The 12,892-nt window shown below is 41.6% G+C and overlaps 1 long non-coding RNA gene across 1 annotated transcript in view; it reads right to left on the bottom strand.

Annotated features, from left to right (window-relative positions):
* The window catches only part of LOC115468018, a 141,620-nt gene extending 129,747 nt beyond the window's left edge, over positions 1 to 11,873 (bottom strand). Inside the window, exon 1 of the long non-coding RNA XR_003941805.1 lies at positions 11,798 to 11,873. This is a non-coding gene — a long non-coding RNA (uncharacterized LOC115468018). The remainder of the gene's footprint in view (positions 1 to 11,797) is intronic.
* Positions 11,874 to 12,892: the final 1,019 nt, after the last annotated feature.

The following is a 12,892-nucleotide window of genomic DNA, read 5'->3' as shown; positions in this document are numbered from 1 at the left end:
AGTGAACCTTGATCTGTAAGAATATTGGATAAAGCGAAGATACTTACCTGTAGCAGGTATTCTCAGAGGACAGCAGGATTCACATTCTCACAAGTGGGCCTACAATCCGCGTCACACGGGAATTGGCAGATAGCTAGCAAAGTAAAAACCTTTCCAGAGCTTTCTAAAGCGCACATACGCGGAGCGCCTTCCCGCCCGCATCGCCTCCACGTCTCATTAGTTTAATACAATAGCATAAAAATGAAACAAAATACGAAGAAACAACTCCAAGGAGAGGTGGGCTGGATTGTGAGAATGTGAAGCCTGCTGTCCTCAGAGAATACATACTACAGGTAAGTTTTTTGTTTTCTCCGAGGAAAAGCAAGATTAATCTGAAATAAAATACTACATGAGGGTGCAGCCTGGAACAGAACAAAATGGGTCTAGGAGGGTGGAGTTAGATTCTAGACCCCAAACAGATTCTGCAACATTGACTGCCCAAACCGACTGCTGCGTTGGGTATCATGCTCAAGGCAGAAGTGAGATGTGAATGTGTGGCCTGAAGACCACATCACAGCCTTGCAAATCTCTTCAATGGAGGCAGACTAAGTGGCCCATTGATGTAGCCTTGGCTCTGACACTGTGAGCCAAGACATGACCCTCTAAAGTCATCCCAGCTTGAGCATAAGCGAAGGAAATGTAATCTGCTAGCCAACTGGAAATGGTGAATTTACCAATGGTGACTCCCCTCTTGTTGGGATTAAAGGAAACAAACAACTGGGCAGACCGTCTGAGGGGCATCGTCTGCTCCATGTAAAAGGCCAATGCTCTCTTGCAGTCCTAGGTATGCAAGCTGCTTTTGCCACGGTGGGCATGCGGACAGGGAAAAAATGTTGGCAAGACAATCAACTGGTTTAGATGGAACTCAAACACCACCTTCGGCAAGAACTTAGGATGTGTGCGGAGGACTACTCTGTTGTGTTGAAACTTCGTATAAGGTGCATCTACTACTAAGGTTTGAAGCTCACTGACCCTACGAGCTGAAGTAACAGCCATCAAGAAAATGACCTTCCAGGTCAAGTACTTTAGATGGCAGGAATTCAATGGCTCAAAAGGAGCTTTCATCAGCTGGGTAAGAATGATGTTGAGATCCCATGACACTGGCGAAGGTTTGACAGGGGGCTTTGACAAAAGCAAACCTTTCAAGAAGCAAACAACTAAAGCCTGTCCAGAAATTGGCTTACCCTCTACACACTGATGATAAGCACTAATTGCACTACGGTGAACCCTTACGGAGTTGGTCTTGAGACCAGACTCTGATAAATGTAGAAGTTTTCAAGCAGGGTGTGTGTAGGACAAGGGGATCTATGGCCTTGCTGTCACACCAGACGGCAAACCTCCTCCATTTAAAAGAATAACACCTCTTTGTGGAATCTGTCCTGGAAGCCAGCAAGACCTGGGAGTCAACCTCCGAAAGACCCATGGAAGCGAATTCTAGGCTCTCAAAATTCAGGCAATGAGAGCCAGAGACTGGAGATTGGGATGTTGAAGCGACCCTTCATTCTGTATGATGAGGGTCAGAAAACACTCCAATCTCCTTGATTCTTCGGAGAACAATTCCAGAAGAAGAGGGAACCAAATCTGTCATGGCCAGAAGGGCGCGATCAGAATCATGGTTCTGCGGTCTTGCTTGAGTTTCAACAATGTATTTCCCATTAGAAGAATGGGAGGATATGCATACAGAAGGCCTGTCCCCCAATGAAGAATGAAGGCATCAGATGATAGTTTGTCGTGGGCCTGAAGCCTGGAACAGAACTGAGGGACCTTGTGATTTGAGTTGAGTGGTGAAAAGATCCACCGAGGGGGTACCCCATGCTCGGAAGATCTTGCGGGCTTCGCCCATGTTCAGAGACCATTCGTGAGGTTGCAATATCCTGCTCAGTCTGTCGGCCAGGCCATTGTTTACGTTTGCCAGCTAAGTGGCTTGGAGAAACATGCCATGACAATGTGCCCAAAGCCAGATCTGGACATCTTACTGACACAGGGGGCGAGATCCGGTGCTCCCCACTTGTTGGTGTAATTCATCGCAACCTGATTGTCTGTTTGAATTAGAATAATTTGGTTGGGCAGCCGATCTCTGGAAGCCTTTAGAGCATTCCAGATCGCTCGGAGCTCCAGGAAATTGATCTGAAGACTCGTTTCCTGGAGGGACCAGGCTCCTTGAGTGTGAAGCCCATCCACATAAGCTCCCCATCCCAGGAGAGATGCATCCATCATCAGCACTTTTTGTGGCTGAGGAATTTGAAATGGTAGACCCAAAGTCAAATTGAAACGAATGGTCCACCACTGGAGAGAATGCACAAGCTCTGGGGACACTCGGATGACATCCTCCAGACTTCCTGTGGCTTGACACCACTGAGAAGCCAGGGTTCACTGAGTAGACCTCATGTGAAGACGTGTCATGGGTGTAACATATACTGTGGAAGCCACGTTGTGACCTGCTGCGATGTCCGAATCTTGGAGGCAAGGGACAGAAGGTTGTCTGCACGCGTCTCCAGGAGATAAGCTCGGACATTCTTCGTATCGAGCACGGCTCCTATGAACTCCAATTGTTGAAATGGATGGAGATGGGACTTGGGGTAGTTTATTACAAATCCTAGTATTCCAGCACCTGAATTGACTCCTGAGCACCGTCCTTCGAGGTGCTCTTCACCAGCCAATCATCAAGATAGTAACATAGTAGATGACGCCAGAAAAAGACCTGTACGGTCCATCCAGTCTGCCCAACAAGATAAATTCATATGCGCTACTTTTTGTGTATACCCTACCTTGATTTGTACCTGTCCTCTTCAGGGCACAGACCGTACAAGTCTGCCCAGTACTATCCCCGCCTCCCACCACTGGCTCTGGCACAGACCGTATAAGTCTGCCCAGCACTATCCCCACCTCCCAACCACCAGTCCCGCCTCCCACCACCGGCTCTGGCACAGACTGTACAAGTCTGCCCAGCACTATCCCCGACTCCCAACCACCAGTCCCGCCTCCCACCACCGGCTCTAGCACATAGTAACATAGTAGATGATGGCAGAAAAAGACCTGTACGGTCCATCCAGTCTGCCCAACAAGATAAATTCATATGTGCTACTTTTTGTGTATACCCTACCTTGATTTGTACCTGTCCTCTTCAGGGCACAGACCGTACAAGTCTGCCCAGTACTATCCCCGCCTCCCACCACCGGCTCTGGCACAGACCGTATAAGTCTGCCCAGCACTATCCCTGCCTCCCAACCACCAGTCCCGCCTCCCACCACCGGCTCTGGCACAGACTCCACAAGTTTGCCCAGCACTCCCCGCCTCCCAACCACCAGTCCCGCCTCCCACCACCGGCTCTAGCACAGACCGTATAAGTCTGCCCAGCACTATCCCCGCCTCCCAACCACCAGCCCCGCCTCCCACCACCGGTTCTGCCACCCAATCTCGGCTAAGCTTCTGAGGACCCATGCCTTCTGAACATGATTACTTTATGTTTATCCCAAGCATGTTAGAATTCCGTTGCCGTTTTCATTTCCACCACCTCCCAAGCATCCACTACTCTCTCCGTGAAAAAATACTTCCTGACATTTTTCTTGAGTCTGCCCCCCTTCAATCTCATTTCATGTCCTCTCGTTCTACCGCCTTCGTATCTCCGGAAAAGGTTCGTTTGCGGATTAATACTTTTCAAATATTTGAACGTCTGTATCATATCACCCCTGTTTCTCCTTTCTTCCAGAGTATACATGTTTAGGTCAGCAAGTCTCTCTTCATACATCTTGTAATGCAAATCCCATACCATTCTCGTAGCTTTTCTTTGCACCGCTTCAATTCTTTTTACATCCTTAGCAAGATACGGCCTCCAAAACTGAACACAATACTCCAGGTGGGGCCTCACCAACGACTTATACAGGGGCATCAACACTCCCTTTCTTCTGCTGGTCACACCTCTCTCTATACAGCCTAACAACCTTCTAGTTACGGCCACCACCTTGTCACACTGTTTCGTCGCCTTCAAATCCTCAGATACTATCACCCCAAGATCCCTCTCCCCGTCCGTACCTATCAGACTCTCACCGCCTAACACATACGTCTCCCGTGGATTTCTAGTCCCTAAGTGCATCACTTTGCATTTCTTCAAATTGAATTTTAATTGCAAAACCTTAGACCATTCTGCTAGCTTCCTCAGATCCTTTTTCATGTTTTCCACTCCCTCCTGGGTGTCCACTCTGTTACAAATCTTAGTATCATCTGCAAAAAGGCAAACTTTACCTTCTAACCCTTCGGCAATGTCACTCACAAATATATTGAACAGAATCGGCCCCAGCACCGATCCTTGAGGCACTCCACTACTCACCTTTCCCTCCTCCGAGCGAATTCCATTAACCACCACCCTCTGGCGTCTGTCCGTCAACCAGTTCCTAATCCAGTTCACCACTTCGGGTCCTATCTTCAGCCCATCCAGTTTATTTAAGAGCCTCCTGTGGGGAACCTTGTCAAAAGCTTTGCTGAAATCTAAGTAGATTACGTCTATAGCTCGTCCCTGATTCAATTCTCCTGTCACCCAATCAAAGAATTCAATGAGATTCGTTTGGCACGATTTCCTTTTGGTAAAACCATGTTGTCTCGGATCTTGCAACTTATTGGCTTCCAGGAAATTCACTATCCTTTCCTTCAGCATCGCTTCCATTACTTTTCCAATAACCGAAGTGAGGATTACTGGCCTGTAGTTTCCAGCTTCTTCCCTATCACCACTTTTGTGAAGAGGGACCACATCCGCCGCTCTCCAATCCCCTGGAACCTCTCCCATCTGCAAGGATATATTAAACAAATCTTTAAGAGGACCTGCCAGAACCTCTCTGAGCTCCCTCAATATCCTGGGGTGGATCCCGTCCGGTCCCATGGCTTTGTGTGTCAGAGTGTGGAAAGAAAGTGCAATTAAAGCCAGTGCAGTGATGGAATAAAGTATTAAAACCGAACAAAAACAGAGCTAGTAGTGCTAACAAAGTTGAGAAGTGGCAAATGTGAGAAATTTGAGTAATTACCTGGTTCGAGAGTTTCAAGAGCGCATCAAGTGTTCCGTCTGGTAAAATACCAGGAAGGATAGCAGTGGTCCGCATCGGCAGAGTGGAATTTAAATTACAGCATTGTTCCAGGACTGGAGCCATAAAAAAGAAAGACCCTGTGCATGTGTGCACCAGTGTGTTTCCTCAGCACCTAGTTTCCGATAAAAAGTAAAACATCACACAGTGGAGAAAAATGTAGTGCCGTAGAGCGGAAAAAAAATGTGTAAACACTCGTGTCTTGTGGAGCAATACTGTACAAGTACATTATTGGTTGGATAAAATAAAATGATATAGCAATTAAAATAAAAGCGTGGGCTGTTTGTACAAACATGGTGACATGTATAAATGGATTTATAAAAACATACATTGAAACGGAACAAAAAAGTCTTTAAAAAACTCCAAAAGTAACTAATGTGAAATATTAACCTTTAAATACATTAGGAATACATAATTTAAAATGTCCAAAAGACACTCATCGGTTTCCATGAAGTAGTGTCGTCATTGTATAGCAAAAGCATACATTATAAAGAACATGGCTGGATGAGTATTGTAAGTTAAAAAAAAACAGAAATATATTATGGGGGTCTTTTACTAAGGCGCACTGGCATTTTTAGCAAGGGCTAAAAATAGGCATGCGCTTAAATGTTAGAGAGACACCCATGGGAATACATTGGTGTCTCTAGCATTTAGCGCGCGCCTATTTTCAGCACACCTTAGTAAAAGACCCCCTATACTATGAGGACATCCATTCATTTGGAATCTTATGACAAAGTCTATGAAAGGCACCAGAGGAAAATGATATGAAATATAGACCTATAAATACAAAGAAAATACACAATTAAAATGTGCATCTTATTACACAAAATAGTGTCTTCACTGTATTATAAAAGCATATCTACTGTTGAAATGCCTGAATAGATGAGTATAATAGGTTTAATATAAAAATACTGTAAATTAGCAATAAAATGTCACCATCAAAATAAAAAAGAACATGAAAAAAAGGGGGAGACAGGAGGGCTGTCTACTGTCTCAGACCTGCATGAATGAGAATAGTACAAGAAAGCAAAGGGGCAGACAGTCTGCAAACTCCAAGATGGAAAATCAAAAAAGCAGATTGTGATGAAAAAATGTAATTTATTAATAGATATATTAAAAATTATATACAGTAGAGCCCGACACAGGCCGTGTTTCGCCCAGCAGAGTTGCTTCAGGGGCTATAAAACAAATAAAATGACGTTTTAAAACACAATACAGGTATGACAAAAAATAGTAATTATTATACACACATTACATATATATGTGTTTGTATATTGCATACCAAATACCTAAAGTAAATGTAACATGAAATAAATGTAACACAAATATCCCACAGTATAATAAATGATTATAAATATATAATAATGATGTACGTTTGCATTAAATAAATAACACAAATATATCTCACACATATAATAAAAGGTGTGATTAATTTATCATAAATAAGAGAACATTCCACAAATATGTCACACATATATAATAAATAATTAAAAAGATATATATATATATATATATATATATACACACTGTTTGTATCAACTATAAATGATCATGATTAAGGAGCAATGTTTACTTAATCAAACATAATAATATGCCCAAATTCTAATTTTAAGCAAAACAAGACACCCACCTACACAATGATCCTCTACTGTCAAAATATGGTAGATTTGATGAAACCAACTAGAAAATATCAAAAAATGAATGACAAACTTGAGATTGAATCAATAACAAAAATAGTTCAGAAAAAGAAAAAATAATAAAATAATAAAAATTAAAAAAATAGTAATAAAGAAACTGAATATCCAATAAACTCACATGTGCCTTCAGAAAATGGAAGAAGGAACCATCTGAAAATAACAAGAAGCAGCATAAGGAGTGTCAAAGCAAATGCAAGGCGCAGATAAAGAAGGCCAAGGGGGCTTACGAAAAAAAGGTAGCATTAGAGGCAAAAAAAAACATAGTAAAATTTTTTTTTGGTATATTAAAAGCAGGAAGCCAGCAAAAGAATCGGTTGGGCCGCTGGATGACTGAGGGGTAAAAGGGGCGATCAAGGAAGACAAAGACGTAGCGGAGAGATTGAATGAATTCTTTGCTTCGGTCTTCACTGAGGAAGATTTGGGTGGGATACCAGTGTCGGAAATGATATTTCAAGCGGACGAGTCGGAGAAACTTACTGACTTCACGGTAAACCTGGAGGACGTAATGGGGCAGTTCAGCAAACTGAAGAGTAGCAAATCTCCTGGACTGGATGGTATTCATCCTAGAGTACTGATAGAACTGAAAAATGAGCTTGCGGAGCTACTGCTAGTGATATGCAATTTATCCTTAAAAAATCGAGCGTGGTACCAGAAGATTGGAGGGTGGCCAATGTAACGCCGATTTTTTAAAAAGGTTCCATGGGAGATCCAGGAAATTATAGACTGGTGAGTCTGACGTTAGTGCCGGGGAAAATGGTAGAGGCTATTATTAAAAACAAAATTACAGAGTACATCCGAGGACATGGATTACTGAGACCAAGTCAGCACGGCTTTTGTGTGGGGAAATCTTGCCTGACCAATTTACTTCAATTCTTTGAAGGAGTAAACAAACATGTGGACAAAGGTGAGCCGGTTGATACTGTGTATCTGGATTTTCAAAAGGCATTTGACAAGGTACCTCATGAAAGGCTACAGAGGAAATTGGAGGGTCATGGGATAGGAGGAAAAGTCCTATTGTGGATTAAGAACTGGTTGAAGGATAGGAAACAGAGAGTGGGGTTAAATTCACAATGGAGAAGGGTAGTTAGTGGGGTTCCTCAGGGGTCTGTGCTAGGACCGCTGCGTTTTAATATATTTATAAATGATTTAGAGATGGAAGTAACTAGCGAGGTATTTAAATTTGCTGATGACACAAAGTTATTCAAAGTCATTAACTCTCGACAGGATTGTGAAAAATTACAGAAGGACCTTACGAGACTAGGAGACTGAGCGGCTAAATGGCAGATGACGTTTAATGTGAGCAAGTGCAAGGTGATGCATGTGGGAAAAAAGAACCAGAATGATAGCTACGTCATGCAAGGTTCCACGTTAGGAGTTACGGACCAAGAAAGGGATCTGGGTGTCGCTGTCGATAATACACTAAAACTTTCTGTTCAGTGTGCTGCTGCGGCTCGGAAAGCAAACAGAATGTTGGGTATTATTAGGAAATGTATGGAAAACAGGTGTGAGGATGTTATAATGCCGTTGTATCGCTCCATGGTGCGACCGCACCTTGAGTATTGTGTTCAATTCTGGTCACCGCATCTCAAAAAAGATATAGTGGAATTGGAAAAGGTGCAGCAAAGGGCGACTAAAATGATAGCGGGGATGGGACGACTTCCCTATGAAGAAAGACTAAGGAGGCTAGGGCTTTTCAGCTTGGAGAAGAGATGGCTGAGGGGAGACATGATAGAGGTATATAAAATAATAAGTGGAGTGGAACAGGTGGATGTGAAGCGTCTGTTCACGCTTTCCAAAAATACTAGGACTAGGGGGCATGCGATGAAACTACAGTGTAGTAAATTTAAAACAAATCGGAGAAAATGTTTCTTCACCCAATGCGTAATTAAACTCTTGAATTCGTTTCCGGAGAATGTGGTGAAGGCGATTAGCTTGGCAGAGTTTAAAAAGGGGTTAGACGGTTTCCTAAAGGACAAGTCCATAAACCGCTACTAAATGGACTTTGGAAAAATCCACAATTCCATGAATAACATGTATAGAATGTTTGTACGTTTGGGAAGCTTGCCAGGTGCCCTTAGCCTGGATTGGCCGCTGTCGTGGACAGGATGCTGGGCTCGATGGACCCTTGGTCTTTTCCCAGTGTGGCATTACTTATGTACTTATGTTTTAAAACACAATACAGATATGACAAAAAATAGTAATTATTATACACACATTAGATATATATGTGTTTGTATATTTCATACCAAATACCTAAAGTATATATTTTTTATTATTTTTAATTATTTATATGTGTGACATATTTGTGGAATGTTCTCTTATTTATGATAAATTAATTACACCTTTTATTATATGTGTGAGATATATTTGTGTTATTTAATGCAAACGTACATCATTATTATATATCTATAATCATTTATTATACGTGTGGGATATTTGTGTTACATTTATTTCATGTTACATTTACTTTAGGTATTTGGTATGCAATAAACAAACACATATATATGTAATGTGTGTATAATAATTACTATTTTTTGTCATATCTGTATTGTTTTAAAATGTCATTTTATTTGTTTTATAGCCCCTGAACAGCCCTGCTGGGTGAAACACGGCCTGTGTTGGGCTCTACTGTATATAATTTTTAATATATCTATTAATAAATTACATTTTTTCATCACGACCTGAATAAGAATAGTAGGAATAATCTGACACACAATAAACAGAGGACAGGTAGTGCTATCTGGGAGCTTCTGCCCAAGGATCAGGCAAAATACAAGTAAAGTATTAGAGAAATGGTCTGTAGTCTACATCTGCATTTAAACCTGATGGAGCCAGCATTTGTAGCTGAAAAATGAGTCTTTGTTCTTCCTAGAGAAGCATCTGATCAGTAGTTTTGCTTCGTCAGTTGCCTTTAAGAACTTTGAAAAAAAAAATTTTAGATTGTCAACAGTGTGGCCAGCTGAGCCCAAATGGGTCACCAATGGTGCAGATTCAATATGCCTACTGAGACAGCTCTGGTGTTCTATTATGCATGTTTTGATTAATCTCTTGGTTTTCCTCAATATAGAGAAGTGGGCATGGGCATCAGATGATATAGATGACATCAGATGTGTTACAGTCAGCTGTGTGAAGCAATTTGTACTCATGTCCCATGCTTGGAATCTTGAAGAATGGAAGTTCTAATGAGTGTACGCACACACTAAAGAGCCACGTTTTCAGTGCCGCTGATTGGTTTCTTCTCGGTTGTCTGATAGAGGATCTGGAAGACTGGACAGAACGAGTATTTCTTTAAGATTCTTTTCTTAAAACAATCATGGCCCTCAAAGGTTGTGCCAATAGTGTCTGATTGAACACTGAATCTGGGTTGCTAGATGCAAAACTTAAGCGTGCACACAATGTCTGGGGCAGATCTTTCCCTTCGTGGGTGAGTAAATCATCTTGGTCTTCTGCTTTAGCCTTGTTATATCCTGTAGTGATGAATCTCTAGGGATAACCTCTGGCATGAAATCTTTGTGCCATGATATTAGATTGACTGTTGAAATCCTCAAAGTCAGAACATATTCACCTAAGGGGTAAAAATTGTCATGGGGTAAGTTCTTTATGAGGCTCTGATGGTGGTAACTGGTGTAATGGAGAAAGACATTGCAATCAGTAGGTCTTCTATACAGAGATATCGAAAAGTGGTATTCGTCTTTCTTTATAAGCAGATCAAAAAAGTTGATTTTCAAACTATTGTATTGAATTTTGAAATTTAAATTGTCATCTCTGGTGTTGAGCCATTCAAAGAAACCCTCAAGGGTGACTGAGTCTCCTCTCCAAAGAAAGAATGTCATCAATGTATCTTTTATAGAGTACTAGTAAAAAAGGCCCGTTTCGTAAACAAATGAAACGGGCGCTAGCAAGGCTATAGAGAGAGTGAGAGTGTGTATATGTATGTGTGTCTGTGTGTGTGTGACACAGAGAAAGTGTGTGTGTGTGTCTCTATGTGAAAGAGAGTGTGCACAGGTAGGGTGAAAATGAAGAGACAGCAGTGAAATTTTACATAGGACAGCTGAACCATTTGAGGCATGTTTGTGTGTCTGTGTGAGTGTGTATATGTGTGTGGGTGCGTGTGTGTGTGAGACACAGACAGTGTAAGTGTATGTGTGTGTGAAAGTGAGTGTGAAAAAGTAGGGTCAAAATTGGCTAGATTTATAACTATCTCTGGGTTATGAGCCAATGTACTGATTGCTGCATGTTAATCACTTGTGAGAAGTGGGGCCTTTTATTTTGTTCAATTGCCATTTCACATAAATGAAATGCCTGAATCAGAGGATCAACAGGTCCAGGAGGTAGCCAAATTGAAGAACTCTTGACGATGGAGATGCACTAGGAGCATTCTTAGAGAAGGGATGAATGATTAGTAATTTTCTAGTAAATTTAAAAAGATCAACTGGTCTGAAACATATTATATTTAGCTGTAGGGATGAAAGACAGGGCCTTCTGTTGAACATTGGATTCTGTTTCGGTAACATTGGTGTTGAGATATTGAAAATTGGGATATTCATCTCCAAATGTCTAAGCGACGTTCTCAGTGAAATCTGCCCATGCCCCTGTCTGTATCATCTGCCTCTGAAGGGATATCTATCTCGGCTTTGGAAGTGGTTGCAGGGCAGGTTCTGGAAACATGATGGTAAATCTCAATTCTCTTTTTGCCAGATTCGTTCTAAAAAAGATGGTTGTGTATGAGATGTGGCTGGCAGAGACAAACTGACCAAGGCTGGTGATTGATAGATCACCTGGAATTAAATAAAAATTTTAATCAAAACATAGAAGTACAAATAGCCAAACAACAATGCAGCAATAATTAAATAACAAATCAGCTATATCTGAAATAATATTTACTTCTTCCATACACCTTGACTGGAACTTCAGCCCACCCTTTTTGCTTTTTTCCCACAATTTTTAAGCAAATACAGCAATAATCTAAAATCAAATAACTAAACCAACCATTTGTGCTTTCAGCATGCGTAATCTTGCTTCTTCCATCATATCTTCAATCTCTTGAGGTGATGGTAGACTTGGAACTTCTTTCTGACAATCTGGGCACAAAGTAGGCCCATATTTTGGGAATAATTCTTCATACTTCACCTAAAGAAAAGAAAACATTAAACTTAATATACTCAAAATATGAGTTCTGTGAAATGTAACCTTCTAAATTTCACCATGTGACGCCCCATGTTAGGGGAGAGGGTGGGTCGGTAGAATAACACAGCCAGACAAGGGATATAAGTTAAAACAAGTGTTTTTATTTAGGTTAATCCTGAGGCCTGTTATGTCACAGGAAAGGCACAAAAGACAGAATGACTCTGTAGTTCAATAAGCAGGATTAAACAGGCCTCAGACTGGCAGGGCCTGAACACAGTCTGTGGCTAGTAGGACAGACCCGCCCCAAACACAGCCTGTAAGTCTTTCATGGTTCTTCTCTGAGTACTATGGTCTGCCTCCAGCCAGACCCCAGAGCATGGCTTGTCAGTCTCAAACTCGAAGCAAAAATGGCTTACCTCAGCCAGGTCACAATTCTTAACCATACATGGTGGTGGTGTACACTGGGGCTTCAATTCCTTCTTCTCTCTGGGCTTCATTAACCTCTCTCAGGCCATGTTGTATATATTTCCTCATTTAGGCTCCACCCCTCTTCCCAATTTACTTCCTCCCAGGCAGAACTAGTGCTCTTAAGGTGGCTCAGGCTGCCTAGGGGACTGTTCTTAAATTCTCATCTTACATCCTTTAAATCAAACTCTCTCATTGGCTCCCAATTTCCCATTGGGTAACTTATAAAATTCTTCTGTTTTAATTTTTAAAACCCTTGCTGTTTCCGAACCTCTATACCTTTCGAGATATCTTATTCCCTACACTCAAACTTAAGCCCTGAAGTCGTTGCACCTTAATCTCTTGTCAATTCCTACCCATCGAGAAATTTTCTATGAACATAGCAGACACTCCATCAAATATTTTAGATTGGTTGACATGCTTTGTTAATAATAGCCTGTTAGAAGGAAATTTCATATTGAAGGCATTGCTTTTGATACCAATTCATAAGAA

This window comes from Microcaecilia unicolor, chromosome 4, assembly GCF_901765095.1.
Source record: "Microcaecilia unicolor chromosome 4, aMicUni1.1, whole genome shotgun sequence".
Taxonomy (NCBI): domain Eukaryota; kingdom Metazoa; phylum Chordata; class Amphibia; order Gymnophiona; family Siphonopidae; genus Microcaecilia; species Microcaecilia unicolor.
This window is presented reverse-complemented; position numbering and strand designations above follow the sequence as displayed.